Below are 19332 nucleotides of genomic sequence, written 5' to 3'. Positions count from 1 at the left end.
CTGTCTCAATTGCTACTTCCTTTGCTCTGGATCTTTCTTTAATCTTGCTGAGCAGTTCATGCACCATGTGCATGTCTTTTTCATCTTCATCTGTCAACTTGACAGCTCTTTCTGCCACCACCTCCAATGGCTTCGGCTCTTCTAGTATGTTCTGTTCGTCCATTTTCTCTTTACTCTCCATTGTACCCTTTGTCTTTTCCTTCGTCCCTTTCCGATCATCTTGTTTTCGTAGGGATATCCCATAAACTGCCTCCAGGGCCTCTTCTTCACTGTATCCGATCGCTACCAGATCCTCATAATCATCTTTCTTTTGCTGAACTGGATCTATCTCCTTTTCCTTGGTCCCGGCCTCCGGCTTTTCCATAACTTCTGTTTCTATTTCTATTGTGGTCTCCTCCACAATAATTTCCGTCTTCTTCGGGCTTGGTACATCAGTAAAGGAGGGCTGATTGTCCTCAGTCATCTTGGCTTTCCCTTTGTTTGCTTGCCCGTCTTTCTCTCGAAGTTCAATAGACTCATCTACTTCCTTCTTCTCCTTGTCGTCCTTTTTCAGCTCAGCTTTTAAAAGCTGTACTTCCTCTTCAGTATAAGGCTCGACAGGTTGCTGCTCCAGTATGGCCTCCGACTCCTCATAAGCTCTAATATATTGATCATATTGATCAACATGTGGCCTGGCTGAGCTGGTTCCGACTTTAGTGGGGTCTGGCACCCACATTTCTTCAAAGTCCCCCTTTAGAGCTCTTTTCGCTCTGAACTGCTCCACCAGCCTTTCCATTCTTGCGGCTTTTTGACTTTTGGTTTGCTTGGGATCAGCCTTCTTCTTCGCTTTCTTCTTGAGCGGCTCATCCACATTCTCTTCAGGTTCTAAAACTATTTCTAGTTTCCTGCGTGCTCTTGTGGACGCCCTCTTGGATACTTCACGCTGTTCTTCCTCTTCATCGGCTTCTCTAAGCCACTCATTCTGGGAGGGAACCTTTGGCCATTGATCTCTGGCTCCAATAGCTTCATAAGCTATTCTTGTCAGAACTTCAGCTCCTCCTATATACTTTGGCTTCTCGTTTTGCATGGCAATTACTTGCTCGTGGATGTTTTGAGCATAATTCACCTCTTTTGGCATGTTGCTCTTCAGTGCCCATGTGATGGTAGTTGCAATGGCATGGGGCAGTGTCGTATACTTTTGCGGTCTTTTACTGCAAATATGGAGAAATTGGTTGTACAGTCGGCAAAGGGTTGCCGCTCTTTGGTCTGCCATATCTCCATAAGTTGCATTCTGTTTCTTGGACCCATAAACCTCTATAGCCTCCCTTCTTTCCCTGACAGAGCTCCCTTTGTTGTTCAGCTTCAATGCATCTGCAATGAGCTGTGGAGTGATCTGTACTTCTACTTTCTCTCCATCCATGGCTGTCAATGTGGCTTTCCCATCCTTCTGAATGGATGTTGCCAACTCGTACACTCTTCTTGTATCCACACCTGATGGTCTCGAGGTGAAGAACCTGTGTAAGTCATCCCTTTCCAGGTATCTGCTGATGTTCTCTGATCTGCTATAATCCACTAATTCTCGTGGGATCATAGGTACATCGACCGATTGCCCTTGAGGATCTCTGAAAGTCCCCTGGTAGATCTTTATTCCCTCTTTTTCTAGTACTGCTTCCTCCACCCAAGTCTTGGTTGGCTTGAGGGTTTCTGTTGGAATATCAAAAGGTTCTGCTTCTGCAAGAGCATCCTTGATGGTTGGTCTTTTTCTCTTAGTTGCCGATGACTTAGCGGAATCCATGGATCCTGTAACTCGAATTTCAGAAGTTAGCGTCTTTTTAGTACTGAAAGCCGAAATGAAGCTTTTAACTATTCAAATGACTTGAAAATTGAAACATGAGCTATTCAGGGCCTAAGGATGCAATGTAGGTGAAAAAATATGCAAACTGGGCTCAAAAACATGCTTGAGACATCATACGCGTATGATGTCTTTTGTGTCAGAATGACTTCATATTGGTTGTGCTTGTAACTGATAGTGTATACATGAGTATCATATGCTTCGATTTGAGTTTGGATCCCATTTGGTCAAGTTTTGGCCAGTTTAGTCCAGTTCAGGCTCTTGGCAAAATTTTGAAAGGGAATTGGATTTTATGATCCAAATTGGGTAAAACTTGGTGGATTACTTTCAAATGGCATGTAGAACACTTCTGTTTGGTGATTGAAGCCCTGAGGTGCCAAAATCACATAGTGAGACATCATACGCGTATGATGTCTTTTAGTGCATTTTTGGACCAATTTTCTCTATAAGCTTGGTTTTGGCTTTAAATAGGCTTATTCAGTGGATTTATCAAGTTTAGATAGAATTTGGACTAAAAATGGCTCTGGACAAAAATATGTTGGATTTGGGACAAAAATAGGCTTTGTATGAAGGATTTTCTCTTAATTGGGCTAATGGGGTGATCCACTTGACCAAATGGTTCCAAACTTCATATGTAGCATGTATTAGATATATATAATGGATGTATGATGACAAATGAGCATTTTTGGCTCTATAAGTGCAAATAGACATCATACGCGTATGATGTCTTTTGTGTCAAAATGGTGCTTTTTGGTTCCAGATAGCTTGTAGATGTGTTAATCAACAATCCTACAAAGTTTCAATGAGTTTGGAGTTATTTTGACAAAATTAGAACCAAAAATCAATTTTATGGCCTACTTTGCGTCTTTTTGGTTTTCCTTGGGTTTTCTAACTCCAATTCTCATGATACTTGGTTCATAGGATGTGATTAACATGTGGAATGAGGCTATGCACTCAAATGTTGAAATGGATGTGAAAATCATGCTGTGAGACATCATACGCGTATGATGTCTTTTCTTGAAATGTTGGTCTTTTTGTGCAAGGAATGCTTTGTGCTAGTGCCCTAAGCCCTGCTAACTAGTTTTCAACTTAAAAAGTCATCAGTTTAGCTAAAAAGCCCCCTTATAGGCATTTCAGTCTCCGAAGTCGTCTTTTTGCCTTGGAGTTGAATTTCTTCAACTTTTCTTCTCGAGAGTTGCATTTCCAGCTCATTGGATATGTTGTGAAGCCACCTATTTGGTTGAACTTGACTTTGGCTCCCCGTTCTCCATCTTTCTCCATTTGGTTGCCCGAAAGCGTCTTTTTCACCATCGGTAAGTGAATCAGCTTTCTTTTGGGTTTTGCTTGCAAACATAAGTCATCCATGTATATTTGAAGCTGCTTGTGAAGTTTCATGTCATTTGGTCGTCAATTTTAGCCGTTATGCCAAAATGACGCTTTGTGTGTCCGCAGCCGAATCGGTTGTTCCGACCTACTTTTGGTGATCCAAACCCGGAGATACTCCATGGTTGCATTGCCCTCGATGTTGTTAAGCTTCCTGAGAAGTTTTGTGTCGTTCGACAACTTTTTTCTGTTTGCCTCTTGCAGGCTCTGTTGACCTAGGGTTTTTCCAGTCGTTCTTTCTCGAGCTTTGAGTGCTAGAAACTCATCTCCTATACTAGGGTAACCCACCTCTAAGTTCTTGCAAGGTTTGGTTAGGCGGTTGTGCCCCTACCTAGCGTTCCTCCCATTCCCCGTCTGCTCTTGTTTCTTGGTTTTGGTGAGTTTTCGCGACAAAAGTTAACGATAAGCATCAAAAGCTTATGGCAACGAGTCTACCTCTCATGTCTGGTGTCCTCTGAGCTCTCGTAGCAGTCGTAGAAGGCGGTAGAAGGTCGGATGCTCCTGTGTGCTCTTTGCTCTCTCCAAGAAGGTAATAGTGGAAATGAGCTTGATAGTGAAGTGAAAAATACTTAACTTCGGGCTTCCCGGATCACTTGTTACCAAATTTGACATGTGCTCCTATCTCGTCGTGAAATGCACTTTAGGATTTGAAATTTCTCAATTTGGACTCCGTTTGACCTGTTTCTGAGAAATCTGTCCACTTTGCCAAAATTCTGTCATTTCGGGCTTTCCGCAACTTTTTCAGAATTGTACCCCATTTTTACCATGGGTTGCCCTTGTCATTAGGATCATCACCGTCTATTCTTTTCTTTTTTCCGATCTCATTTCACCTGCTTTTTTATTTTTCTTTTATTTTTATTAAGAAAATCATAAAAAATAAAGGAAAATAGCAAATTGAAGCCAAAAAATTCCAAACATACACGATAAATAGCTGGTAACCCTGTGTATATGAATATACACTTCTTTGTGATTTCTGGACTTGGATTACCACTTTTTTCCACTTTTTAGCTCCAAAAACACTCTTATTTAGTGATATTTACACATCTAGAGACCCAAATTCATCATTTGATCTCTTCTTGTTGCAAAACAAGGTATATAAGGGCATAAATATTATCAATATCCGCAATCAAACATAAAAAATTGCAAAATCATGTAAGACACTGCCCTTGTAATATAATTTTTGTTTTTCTTTGTTTTTTTCCGCTTGTAGCTGCTTTGTAGCTCCTGTATACCTCCCCCCCTCCTAGTCTGAGTCCTCCCGGACGACTATGAAGTGTCTGTGGGTGAAGCATTGTAGTTGTTTTGGTCATAAGTTCCCAATGCAATTGTAGAGCGATGATACAACAGTCTTTCCAATAAAGCTGCTCTTTGTTTGATTGAAGGATTGGTGGTCGGGTTTTGGGTTGGTTTTGGCACTTCGGTAGTAGAATCAGTAGATGGATTCTTCGTTACCTTGTTGTCTTTTTTCACAATCCAAATCTGCTTCCGCTTTGCTTGTGCTTGCCACAAACTCTTTGCGACCCAAACCTGCTTTGTTCTGTGTGTTGATTTCCTCGCCTTGAAATACCTAGGAGTTTCCGTTGATTGTATTGAAGGGAGTTCCTGTTTACAAATCTTTGGGATCCAAATTTGCTTGCTATAGCTTTGTGCCGTCATGAACTTCTTTGGAATCCAGATCTGTTTCACTGTCCTTGATTGTCTGGAATCACTCTGTTGTCTGGTATTGAAGACTCTGTTTTCCACCTTTGTGTTCTCTGGCACACCTTTTTTGGTCTCCATACCAACTTTGACTCCGTTTTTTTCCAAGGTTGAGCTGTTATATTATTGCTTGTCTTCCTTATCCACTGTTGAGAATTCCTCGTCGAAGAGTAATCCGGTTGTATAGAAACTTTTGGTTGCCATTGCTTCTTCTTTTTCTCTGGTTGTTGTTTACCTTTGTCTTTGGATTCGTCCTTTGGAGTTGGCTCTTCTCCTTTGGTGAACTTAACTGATTGACTTTCACCTTCGTATTTGATAAGCACTGATTAGAACTCCAGTCAATCATTGCATTGTATTGCTTCTGCCATGGTTGTCCTAGCAATAATGGATGTTGTGTAGCTTGGTCTTCAACCACGTAAAACATATGAGGATACACATATTGGTTAATCTGTATATGTAAAACTGTGCATCCGACAGTTTTGATTGAATTCTCAGAGTAACTCTTTAACTCTTGCTTGGCAGTTTGTAGTTTAGTGTCATTTGTCAATTGTCTATACAAACTGAGTGAAAGTAGGTTAGCTTGAGCTCCTGAATCCAATAGTGCTCTGGCTTTGATTTGGTTGGTTCCTACTTTGCATTCAATGATGGGTTCTTCTTTGTCATTATCCATTTCTGTTATACTGACTGCGTTTATTCGTATTGCTCCTTCATTGCGCTGTTTCTGACGCAGTAGTCTTCTTTTCTCCATTCTTTCCTTCGCCTCGGCTTGCGCTTCCTCCTCAATCTTTTTCTTTTTCTGGACACGCAGCTTTTCTTGATGTATTTTGAGAAGCATGTCTTGTGTTAGCGGCAACAGATACTTTTTCACTCTGCATCCACTAATCCAATTGGGCATTTCTTCTCCGTCTAATGTAGCAAGCTTGACGGCTCCACTTGGTGATAGATCTTTAATCACCAGAGGTCCCATCCCTCGCTTTTTAAGCTTCTTAGCATGCTGTTTCAGAGTGTAAACTAGGACATAGTCCCCAACTTTAAACTCTTTAGTCCGCACATGCTTATCAAAAAATTCCTTTTGTCGCCTTTTTTGAGCGTAGATGGAAGCTACTGCTTTTAGGCGAAGCTCATCTAGCTTTTCCAGGTCATCTATTCTATCAGAGAGCTCGTGCCCTGTCCACTCTAGATCCTTAGCCACCCTTAAGGTTGAAATCAAGAATTCTATTGGTAAGATAGCATTTAGCCCAAAAACCATGTTATATGGGGTCGTTCCTATTGATGTTTTATATGCTACCCTATATGCCCATAATGTTGAATGCAACTTCTGGTCCCAGTCAGTTCTCGACTCAGATACAATCTTCGTAAGGACCGTGCATATGGTTTTGTTTGTTGCTTCAGCTTGTCCGTTTGCTTGTGGATGATACGGGGCTGATTTCCTATGGATTACCATGAATTCATCTAGAAGGATCTCTATCACTTCATTTATGAAATGTGTGCCTCGATCACTCACAATTTCTATTGGCAATCCATATCGTACAAAGACGTATTCATATAGAAATTGTGCCGTGGTCCTGGCATCTGCTTTTTGAGTTGCCTTTGCTTCGACCCACTTTGTTAGATAGTCTGTAGCCACAATGATGTATTGTGCATGAGTCTTATATGCAGGAGGTGAAATGGGTCCGACATAATCAATCCCCCATTTTGCAAAAGCTCTTGCCCCCATCATTGGTCTAAGCGGCATATCATCTCTTTTAAGTGGTACTTTGGTCCGCTGACAGTCATCACACCGTTTAACGTATTCCTCAGCGTCCATATGTAATGTTGGCCACCATATTCCTGCGGCTAAGACAAGTTTTGCTGTCTTATCACCTGAGAAATGGCCTCCACCTACTCCTCCATGAGCTTGCTCCAGGATTATCACATACTCAGACTCTGATGCGCAAATCCTAAGCTGGTTGTCTTTACCTCTCTTATAGAGTTGATCTCCTATTAAAGCGTAATCTCTAGCTTCTGTCTCTACAGATTTCTGACGAGCTTTTGACGTTCCTTCTGGGAAAGTTCTATTTGTGAGATATTCAACAATATACTGACTCCATTCTGGAGCGATCATTATCTGATATAATGTCGAATACTCGGCTGGCGGTTTTGATGAACATACAATACATACAGTGACATATTCATGTACGCTTTCTTTCATTCCTGGCCAATAGACTCCCAATTGTAACAAATTCCTATATGTGTTCCTTCTTGAACAATGAAATGCACATTCCTGAACATGTGCTTCGCGCAGATATATATTATATTCCTCAGGATTGATGCATAGTCGTAAAACATGATCATTTCCCAATTGATACAACCTTCCTGCAACCAATTGAAGATTCTTGGATTGCTGAATAGCAATATGTTTCAGGTTGTATTCTCTTCTATCGAACTCTCCTCCATAGGTTAATAGGTTAACGACATTTTGAGACCACCTCGGTATCATTTCTATGTTGAACAAGTACGCGTCTGGCATGTCGTCATCTACTCCTATAGGGTCTTCTCCATTCGTCAATCGCGAAAGATGATCAGCTCTAAGATGTGTTTTTCCTTTCTTTACTACTACCGTGAAGTCGAATTCCAGTAAGATAATGAACCATCTCACTATTCTCCCGGTATTGCATGGTTTATTCACTAGGTAGAGCAAGGCTTGGTGATCCGTAAAAAACACAAACTTGTTGGCTAGAAGATAATGCCGAAATTTCTTCACAGCATAGATCATTCCTAATCCTTCTCGCTCTGTTGTGGTGTAATTCTTCTCTGCATTGTTGAGCTGTCGACTGGCGTAACAGATAGGAAAATCCATGTTTCCTTCTTCTGGCTGAGCCAGAATGCATCCTATTGCATATGCCGAAGCATCTATATGCACATGGAATATCTTCTCCCAATCTGGTGATTTCAAGACTGGAGCAGTAATGAGTGCCTCTTTCAATTTCTTGAACGATTCCTCACACTCCTCTGTCCATTCAAAGTTCACTATTAGCCTGTAAAGTGGTTGGCCTATTATAGCGTACATGTAAATGAATCGTCTATAATATCCACAATGTCCCATAAAGCTCTGTACTTGTTTCGCATTGGTTGGTCTAGGCATATCCACTATAACTTTTATCTTCTCTAAATCCGTGGATATTCCGTTTTGTGAGACAATATGTCCCAGAATTCTGCCCTGTCGGACCATAAACACACATTTCTCAGGATTGAGACAAATGCGATATGTCCTACATTTCTCAAATACTTTTCTTAGGTGTTCTAGATGCTCATCTCTCAGTAGAGAATGTACACATAAGTCATCCATGTATATTTCTAGAAACAGCCTTAAGTATTCTTTGAAAGCATGCGTCATCAGCCTCTGGAAGGTTGCGGGAGCATTGGTTAGACCAAAAGGCATAACCCGATAAGCATAAATTCCCCACTCCGTTGCAAAAGCTGTTTTATGTTGATCTTCTGGTGCTATGGCTAGCTGGTTATATCCTGAAAAACCATCAAGAAAGGAGTATGCTGTTTTCCCTGATACACGCTCTAGAACATGATCAGTTATCGGCAGGGGATAATTGTCCCTGATTGTTGCAGCATTCACTTTCTTTAAGTTGACACACACTCGGAGTTTTCCGTTCTTCTTAGGTACTACCACAATCGGAGATACCCAATCGGTGTGTTCAATCTCGTATATGAATTCAGCTTCCATTAGCTTATCTATCTCTTCCTTGATTCGCTTAGCAAAAGTATCATTATATGTGTATGGTCTCTGTCTGCTAGGCTTTGCGTCTTGTTTCAGTGGGATTGTGTGTTGGCATATCGATGGGTCAACTCCCTTTAAGTCCTTATAAGACCATGCAAACACATCCCTATACTCTCTGAGAAGACTCAAAAGTCTCTCTTCCTCGCCTGGAGACAAATCTGTGGCTATGTACACCGGTCTAGGTGGCTCACCTGGAGCTGCTAAATCAACTTTTTTTGCATCCTCCGGTCCGTCATAAGATTCGTTCTCCTTCCTCTCTCGAATAGGTGGGGTTAATATCACCTTCCTATCCTCTATTGTGAATTTCCTATAGTGAGAGGGAACATCCATGTTTTCCTTGATTTTGACGTTTTCGTCCTCTCCACTCTCAATTTCTGTCGTCCAAACTTCCTTCAGAGTTTTCTTGAGCTCTCTGTACTTGTTTCTACGTTCTAACTTGGACTCCGTGTATTCTCTGTTGCGCTTGTTCTTTTCTGATTTTTCTGTTTCAGTTTTCGTTCCATTCTTTTGAACTTGATTTCTTGAGCCTCTTTTGTCTTTTCGTAAGCTCTTTTGATCACTGCCTCTCATTCTTCCAGAAATCTTATCCTTAACACAATCTTCAGCCTTTACTAGCATTAGGAATTGATTTTTTCCTCTTATTCTAGGCATCGGATTGGTTCTAACCCCTTTTGTTTTTTTCTTTGCTCTATAGTGTTTCTGGCGTTGTTTAGTTTGGTTCGGAAAATCATAAAATCGGACATCCGTTATAGTTTCTTCGTTTCCGCTTGAATTGTCCGTTGACTCGTTGTCTGCTTCATTTCCCCACTCTGGATGATTGGGAATGTCGTGAAACACCTCTTCTTCATCTTCCTTTTCCAGTGTATCGTTCTTTTCAGTTTCTTTTTCGAGTACAGTTCTCAACATGAAATACGGAACCACGTCGTACCCGTCCTTGTCGCAAAATTTCGTTGTGGGACCATCCGGAATTGCACAAACATCTAGGGTTGCTAGAATGTGTGTCCATTCTAATGGTTCAAACGTGTCCTCTGGAAAGGGTTCTCCTACATAAGTTTCGTCTTCGATAGCCCTTTCTAAAACACATTCTTCTCGTTTCAGACTTCCACATTTCGAAGCTCCACACATCCATAACTCCTTGGGTTTACCTAACCAAGCTGGAAATTCGGATCCCGCCAAAGTAGCTGAATCAAACTCCTCTACCGGTGTTCGGTTCACATCTTTGTAGCTATGGTCTTTCAGGTTCACACGTGTAGTGGTTTCCATATTTCTCAAGTATATGTGATCGTAGCCCCAATCTTGGACCATTTTCAACTGTCTCATGAATGGTCTTCCCAATATGATATCATAGTTATTCTCCTTGCCAAAATCGACAATAGCAAAAGTATGTTCGTATTCAATGCCGCAAGAAGTCACTACAACTTTCTCTAATAACCCCATAGGTTTCTCCATGTGTCCATCTGCTAATTGGAGTTTCAACCTAGTCTTCCTTATTGCTGGTTTTCCCCATTTTTTCCAGATTTCTTTTGTAGCAATGGCTACCCCTGCTCCGCTGTCTAGTATTGCCATCGTCTTCACTCCTTGGAATTCAACTGGTAAGGTTGTATTCCCCTCTTCACCTTCGCAATACTCTCCGACCTTGTTTAAGGGTACAGGCTTAGCGTTCTTTTGTGGCTTGCTCAGCTCCTCTATGCTCTCTTGCAATCTCGATGTTGGATCTTTTATCCCGAATTTCTCCAAGCATTTTCCTACAGTGGTCCACATATGTGGTCTTAGCCTCAAAAGCTCAGCTAAGTGATAGTGCATGTCACTGGTGTTGACAAAATCTCTATCAATCCTTGCGAGTCCATGACTTTTTCTGATGAGATTTTTCGTGAGGGAAGTGCTCTAATCTCGGATTTTGCTTCATACTCTCCTAAGTATGAAGGTAAGGTTTTCAGTGAATGAGGTTTGCTCTCCATTGTTCTAACAGAGCCCCCATCTCCCCAGTAAGATTGCAGATCCAAGTCCACTTGAGATCCTGCCTCAAATTCCACTATGGGAGGATTCCTGATGTCCTTTTCCCAATTTGTCTGATTAGCTTGGCAACTTAGCTCGTTTGCAAAGTTTGCCTCTCTCACTTGTTTCCAAAATTCATTGTAATCCTCATCTTTTCCGTAAATCCTCTGTATGACTGGATGAAAACTCTCTATCTCCTGATCGGTTGTGTTCAATACTATGCGGTCATCCTTTTGTGTATTTTCAGGCTTTTGTGCACTGGGAGTCTTTTCAGCTACCCGTGAAACGATAGTCTCTTGCTGAATTGGGTTTTCCTTTCCACAATTCATTGTTTCTTTTGGTGGTTCTAATAAGGCTTGTGCAGTCTCGATCATTCTCTGGCACATTTCAAGTCTCTGCTTTTCCAATTCCGCGTTTGGGTATGTCATCCACCTCTGTTCTTGTGTTTGGTTGTTCTTTAACCTAGCTTCGTAAGCTCTCATCAGTGCGTCCAATGGTTCGTGTACTTTGTCGACTAGCACTGATCCCCCTGAGCTTAAGCTCGTTGTTTCTTTGATACTCTTTTGTTTCGTTCTTTCCGGGCTCATCTCTCGTTTCCCGTTTTGACTCTCAAGTTTTTCTAATCTAGCTTTAGTTTGCTTTAGTTCCTCAGCTAGAATAGCGTCTTCACGTTCTTTTCTCAACTTCATGCGTGCTTTTCTAGCTTTCCATGTGTTTTTCTGACTCCGCGGTCTTTGACTAACCACTTCATTCGCTAACTTTCCATTCTCAGGTTCTCTAGTGGTATTCTTAGCTTGATCTCTAGTAACAACTTGCGTTGGTATCAGAGTTTCATTTTCAGACCCACTGCTGGTAGGAATAGTTTCTAGCATATTCAATGTCGTCTTTTGCACTTTGTTTGGATTATTTGAACAATCCTCAATGAAGTGAGTAACCCCACACTCAGTGCAATAAGCGTTAATTCTAATGATTTCCGTATGTGGGCAAACATTCATCAGATGGTCACCTCCACACTTGTAACAGGGTCCTAGGTCTTGGGCCCATTTGATTCGTCCTTTGTGGATAGGATGGTCTTTGTCCTGTTAACCCTCCATGAGCTATGAACATCAATGTTCTTGCGTCCAAATTGTATCTCTCTTCATCAGAAGCACTTGTAATTGTTGGTATTCCAACATTCCCAATCATGCCCCATGGTTCTGGTTGTTTGGGTTCTTCTGGTGGGTAATACATAGTTGGAGACATGTGTGCACCAGATTCTTCATAATAGGCTTGAACAGGAACTAAGGCTTGTTCTTCCTGATTCTCTAAGGTTGGTGCATATCTAATGCCCACTGGTCTTGCTCCTGGTAAAGGTGGTTGTTGTCCCAATACCGGTTGCGGTCTTTCTATCCCCATAGGTCCTGGTACACTTCCCGTTGGGTATTGAGGTATTGGATGTATCTGAGGTGGTGCTAATTGAGCAGGAGGTGCATACTGGCGCTCCCTTACATACCCTTTGTTGTAATAACACTCCTCTGTTGGATGATTTGTCCATTTTTGTTCAATAGCACACCATTTCAGTGTTTTTGGCAATGGTTTTTGGTATGGTGCCATCCTTTTTAGAGCATCTTCTATCATTTGCTCTACATTTGGCATGGTTGTTGTTTGAACATTCTTTTTAGTGGTAGTCTCGCTCGCTACGGAGGAGGAGCTACTGGATGCAAAATCTGTATCCGCTGACACCTCTCCATAAACCGTACAGTTATCCACTAAGTACAATGCCTCTCTCGTTACTTGCTCGAAACTTGTACAAGCTTTCAAGTGCAAGTCCTTCTTGAGAGTGTCGTTCCTCAGTCCCTCAATAAAGAGAACAGATAGTCTGTCATCTTGTGGTCGTTCACGTACTGGACATCTCTCAATGTATTGTTTGAAGCGAAGTGAAGCTTCCTTCACTTTTTCGTGTTCTCTCTGTTTAAAAGCATATATTTGTGAGACCGTATTGTGCTTAATCCCTCGTTTTGAGAATTCCTCAGCAAACTCTCTTAGCAAATGGTCAATGTCATGGAATCCCCCTATGTTCATTGGTTGAAACCATGTCAATGCAGTACCTTCTAGAGTAAGACCAAATCCCTCGTATTGTGTATGGAAATCTGTTATCTGCTCAGCTCTTAAGACTTGCTTAAAGAGTGACACATGTGCATACGGATCTCCTGAACCACCATACTTCTTTGGCATACACTTGGCTACTTGAGATGGTCTCATACGTCTATGATCTGCTACCAATCTCATTGCTCCTGTGTCTCGGCTAAAGCTTTCTCTAGCATCATGGACTTCATGGGTTACCCTTGTCGGTTCCTCTGCCCTGAATCTACTACTGGGAGGTAAATGTGATGGTTCCGCTTCAAACCTTGGACCTGGAGTGGTATAGGTGGGGATTGGAACTGCACTACCTCGATTCGTCTCCATTGACTCTCTGGAATGTAATGATCCCATTGGTCCGAGCTTCGAGTCCCAAGGTTGACTGAAAGAGTCAGCAACCTGAGTTCTTTGTCCTCCTGTTGTCATTGAGTTTTGCACTCCAGTTGTTGGTGCTGGTCTATGTGAGCTAGAAGTAACATAATACTGATGTAGTGGTCCCCCAAAGTATGTATATCCTTCTAATTCTTTCTTGCCCATTGTTGAGTATTGCCTGCCATACTTATCGTAAGCGGCAATTTTCACTTCGATCCCTCTGTGTAGGTAAAGACATAGAGTCTTTTTTTGTCTGTCAACTCTCCGGTGTAGGGTTCTTCACATCTATAATAGAGATCTTGCTCCCCATTATTATATTTGTATAGCCCCACATAGATGTTATCAGTGTTGATCCTTGTAGTTTCATTCTCTCTTCTTAACCTCGCATTAGGGAAGTTCATTATTGGTGCTTTCTCCTCGAGTTCTTCATCTATTTTGGCTTTGGTGCCCATCAATCCCCACTTGTCCACAATGTTAGGGTTTAGGACTACCAAGTACATGGTACCCTCGTCATCTAGATATCTATCTCCGCTATAGCTCACAGGCACTAAGTCCTTGAACTCACTAGGTCTCTCTTCTATCTTTACACAATAGCGGTCCATTCCATCTTTGTAGATCTTGGCACCTTGCTCATTGTCGTACTGGTATTTTATGAACAATAGCTTCATGGTGGCGGAAGGGTTTGATGATCCTGCTGCCATATTTTCTCTATTGTTCAGGTTCAAGTGTTCCAAGTTTTCGGTGAAAATCTCGTAAGATCTCTCCGAAGAAGTATCAGAGACACTTCCTTCAAAGATCGGCTCTAATGGTTGCACCCAACTTTGGTTTACACTTCCCTCGGTTGATATGACACTTGTTGGTTCCCCTTGTTTTGGTTGATTATTCCGGAGATTCCTGCCCGATCTCAAATTCATCAATTCCCCTGAAGGACTTTAACTTTTCCGTCTCGGCAATTTGTTTTCCTCAAGTTTTTGTGGTCAGAATTGATCCAAACTGATTGATACTTGGTCAATTGTTTAATCTTGTCAGTTGGACAACTTCTGTTTCATCAAGTGAGAATTTTGTCGCAGTTATGCTGAAAAAGACATTATACGCGTATGATGTCTTTTTTCACAGATTTTGACTATTTTGGTTATGCCACTCTCAGTGGCCCCTTTATGCTCTGTTCACTCACAAAATTCAGTTTGAACTCTGTTTGAGCAAGTTATGGCTAATTTAGGCTTTTCTTGGCAATTTTCCGCTTTTGACTTGTTTTTTGGGTCAATTGTGATCCAAATGGGATGAAACTTGAAATATAACCTCTAGACAGCTATTACAATGGATCTGTGTTAGCAAAGTATCAAAATATGTCCAAAATTAGGTCAAAGACATCATACGCGTATGATGTCTTTTTCATCAATTTGGGTCCAAACTTGATATTTATGCTTCCTACAGTGCCTGTAACAATCTTGTCAGGTCAGATATCAAAAATAAGCAGTGGATGTGCCAAAAGACATTATACGCGTATGATGTCTTTTGTCCCAGATTTTGGCTATTTTTGGTTTTAAGCCTTCTCCAATGTTTATAATTGAGTTTCAAGTGTTTTTGTCAGGTTTGAATGTAAAAACAAGATTTGAATCCAAAATTTCCTATTCTTTGCGTTTCTTGGACTCCGACTTGTCTTTTTGGGTTTCTTTGAGTGTTGATGCTCTTGTTTTAACTTGATCTTAGGGTAAAACCCCCCTTCTAAACACTCTGGCAATGTCAGATTTTCAATTTTAGTCTCTGTTTAGGTCCTAAGACATCATACGCGTATGATGTCTAAAGTTGCAGATTTTCAGTTTTTCAGCACAGAACTCTTGCAATAGCTCTTTTAAGTGCTCAGCAACAATCAGTTACACAGAAAATTTTTCTGAACTTTGTTTATTGCATATTTCACTACCAAAGCGACTTTTTCAGTGATCTAACATGCAATCAAACACATCAAGCAAATAGAACACCAATTGATAGCTCTAGATCAGGATCAAATCAGGCCCTACCTAAGCTACTTCTAATCATAAAATGGATTTTTTGCAATTGAAAATATAAAGAGATTTACTACCACACAAGGAGTAGCAAATGCTTTTTATGTCAACAACCACTTAAACACCATCAAAAACAATCTAATCTAAGCTAAACTAAAAATACTGTCAACACGGAAGACCCAGGAATACCCCACTTCCTAATATCTCTCGAGACCTTCGGAGTCCACCACTCCTAGATCTTTTCTAACTAAAGTATACAAAGTAGTTTATACGACTCACCTCGTAGGATTAGTCTAAGGTCACCTACTTAGGGCTCTCGTCCCCGACAACGGTGCCAAATGTTAAGGCGGTTACGCCGCTAGCGGAAGCTAAATAGCGAGAACTCAACCAACAACAGAATTTGTCAGACGAGGACGGAGCTTGACCCGCAGGCGCATGGAAACAACTAGGTGGGTGTCAAATCACCTACTCGACCTTCTAATGACAATCACTACTAAGGAAATCAAATCGAAGTTCTAAAATACGCAAGTGACTGAAATCCGTACTACGAACGAATGCTATACGAAACAGGATCTAGAATCATTGAATCGATCTCAAACTCAAGGGGAAGTCTATACACTAGGTAAGAACAACACCCTAAAGACTTGAACTGCAAAATCAACCTATAACCACTCCGTGCGGCAAACGCGTATGAAGACAGGCCGAAAAATACAGGTGACCGAAACTTGACCCCGATGGTACTAATGTGTAGCTCTACTCGTTGTGGTTCTATAGATATGCTGCACGCTCTATTCCGACACACGAGTTGGAAGAAAACTCACACCGAAGCTCGTAGGAACTTACCACACGTAGAAGCCGATAGCGCGCACTCTTGGTATCTGTGCGTAGCTCTCACCGTTGCTAACACAATGGCGGTGTCGCTTCTCCAATGGCGGCCCCGTAGCTCGCGTAGCAAGAAGATAAGACTCTCTCTCTCTCTCTCTCTCTCTCTCTCTCTCTCTCTCTCTCTCTCTCTCTCTCTCTCTCTCTCTCTCTCTCTCTCTCTCTCAGACACAGTCACGGCGCTCAAAAACTCACTTTGATTAATAATTGAATCTCCTTTAGGTTACAAAACTTTGGCTTATATACCTCAGCCTTGGAGGTGAGAACATCTCTAATTATTTACATCAACAGGTGAAATTACTTCGGGATTACAAGTTGGAAACTCAATTGAGTCCCGTTACTTAATGAATGGCTCAAATCAAAATTAATGTCGGAAAGACATTTATTACAATCAATGGTTACAAAATGATGGGTGTGAGCAAAAATGTGGGTGTGATCCTCTGCTGGCTCAACACCCTCGACTTCTTTCTTGGTGGCATGTCAATGAGATCATCCGAGATGGGTGATTGAGCTTCATGAGCTGCAGGAGAAGCTCCAGACCGCTTCCCCCCATCTCTCTTGCCTGTAGCCCCTGTGCCCGGCTTCGCTCCATGTATCATCACTACACCACTCTTGTGTGTACCGTCCAATGATAACTATGTCAAATGTATTTTTTGAAATAAAACATTTCAGAAAGAAACCCTCATTTTATGCTTACAAGAGGTGCTTGTTGGCTCGTGCTAAATAACACAAAAAGCATGTCAAGTTAACATGCTTTCACCCAAATATACTCGCTTGATTCATTAGGATGAAAAGAGAAAAATACAAGCTAAGCAGTATGGCCTTATATAGGCTCAAAGTGAAAAGATGGATTTTAATGCTAGAAAGTGATTTCCATCACATGTGGGAGAATGATCAAATATAATGTGGCTATAGTGAATAGCACGTGACTATAAAGAAGCATATAGTTAGGGAAATCTATGTAGTGGGATGTATTCATATACATAAGGGTGCATGGTTGGTATGCTTGGCTCTAGGGGTTGGTCATGCATCGAGTGTAAGCTAAACATCTTACACCAACAAAACCATCCACAATGCTTCTACCGCACAAGCCAAGGCACACCCACATGCCGACACCGACGCACCAAAGAGCAATAGGGAAAGAAGAGGGAAATGGGGGGATAGACAAACCAAAATGGAGCTATGGTGCTTGATTCCTTTCAAAAAACCTTCACACACACACACTTTTACACACTTGACGATCACTTGCGCAGGTCCTTGCTCTCTCTCTCTCTCTCTCTCTCTCTCTCTCTCTCTCTCTCTCTCTCTCTCTCTCTCTCTCTGGTTGACAATGGGAGTGTTTCACACCAATATATATAAAATTTTTTCCTTTGCCCACCAAACACATGTGGGATCTTGAGCTTTCCACATGGTGACCTCACAACACAACAACTTTTTGAGCTTGAAAAAGACCTTCTAGCCATGCTTCAAAAAAACATTTTTTGGCCCGAATATTGGGATGCTCCCATTTTTTGCACACCTACCAGATGGATACTTGGTAAAACCACTGGAAGTCCATGGCCCCGGCTCCACCTCCCATCACGTGCTTTGCATTCTGAATCTGTTGTGCACTCGAACAACGAGCCACAAAATGGCAAAAAACATATGATCCCCCTCCGTCGCTGTTATCCACCAACTTCAACTGAGCATATCTTGGTGCAGGCAACTTTGTTTGAGGATCTCTCACTTTTGGCTATCTTGAATACTGTATATTATCTCTACAAACTGTGGAAAGCTAAAAAAAGCCCTTGTCGGCATGCTTGCCGAGGCGACTAATGCTGTAAAGAATTGACCACCGAGAAAAATTTAACTGCTCATAACTTGGCCGCTTGGATTTTGATTGAAGATCCAAAAAGACCAACATGCTCCATAAATTGAGAAATTTAGATCCATTCCCTTTTCCATGCGCCCAACCTTGAAACACAAGCACGTTTATTGAACCTTGAAACTGCAAAAGTAGAGTACACTGTAAGAAAACATAGAAAATTGCTACCATATGTACAAAGTATTATTCACGCTTCCTACCACTTCTTCTCAAGCGGGTTGCCTAACCCTTGGGACTACAATTTGGCTGCCTCTTGGATCAAACCATTTGTTGTCCCTTGAAAACCATCATACGCACCTCCACGCTTGAATTAAAAAAATTGAGCCTTGCCATCCATTTGTAACATCCTTCTGTAGTGCTGCATCCACCCATCAACCTACTCTCTCTAGCTATCTTCAACTATAGAAGCATCCCACAAATCAACACACAAAAGCAATGTACCCAACCCTTCCTCCCAACCATGTAACATAGATATCTTCTCAAGAGAGCCCCGTACCCGATGGATAATCCACTGCACAGCTGTACTTTCAAGAATACCCTTCAACCATGAAGGACATAGCTCTTTGGAAAGCTTGGCCAATGCCACAAAATGGGACTCTCCTTCGTGTACCACATTACATATCTGTTGTATTAAAAACTCCTCTTGCATAGGCTCTCTTACCATCATTAGCTTCATGCTTGACTCCATACCTATAGTATCCTCAATCCCAACATCATCAAGGCCTTCCATACCGATTGTCCATAAGAGTCAGCCAATACCTCTTGCATGCCGACTTCAACTTCTTGCTCTTCAAGCACCTGTTCTACTGACACATCCTTAGATAAACAAGAAAGAAAATCATTCTGTACCGCATTGCCCTGGAGAATAGCATTGGAAAAATCTCCCTCTTCATAAGAGCATGTATACTCATTGTGCCCTGCTTCATTACTATCCATCTCCACCAAACTCAAACATGGGTCCACTTCACCATAGCCACAAGGATAGCCACAAGGTAGATCAGTAACCATCACTTTGTCTATATGCTATTCTCCCATAGCTGAGGCAACTTTATCCTTCTTAGAAGAGCTCCACACCTGCTGCACCACTGTAGCACACTCCATCTTCACCTGCATGTCCTCATTTGTACGCTTGGATGCGTCCACTTGGTCTTTATCCAACATCACCTCTTGCACAATCTCCTTCTCCTTACACACATTTACCACATCTTTGTCAACATGCATGAAATCATACTTTCATACATTGAATGGGAAGTGTGAGGTCCCCAATCTGCCGACACCAAACATCGGATGGGGTCCTTGACAGGTCTCTATGCCTAATAAAAATCAGAGTCTCTAAACCAAAAAAATCCAAGGAATAGACCTTTACCATTGACAATGTCTTGGGTCTATAGCCCTAGCAGAAGACCTAGTCCTG

This window comes from Adiantum capillus-veneris, chromosome 18 (assembly GCF_014529385.1).
Source record: "Adiantum capillus-veneris isolate H3 chromosome 18, ASM1452938v2, whole genome shotgun sequence".
NCBI lineage: Eukaryota > Viridiplantae > Streptophyta > Polypodiopsida > Polypodiales > Pteridaceae > Adiantum > Adiantum capillus-veneris.
This window is presented reverse-complemented; position numbering follows the sequence as displayed.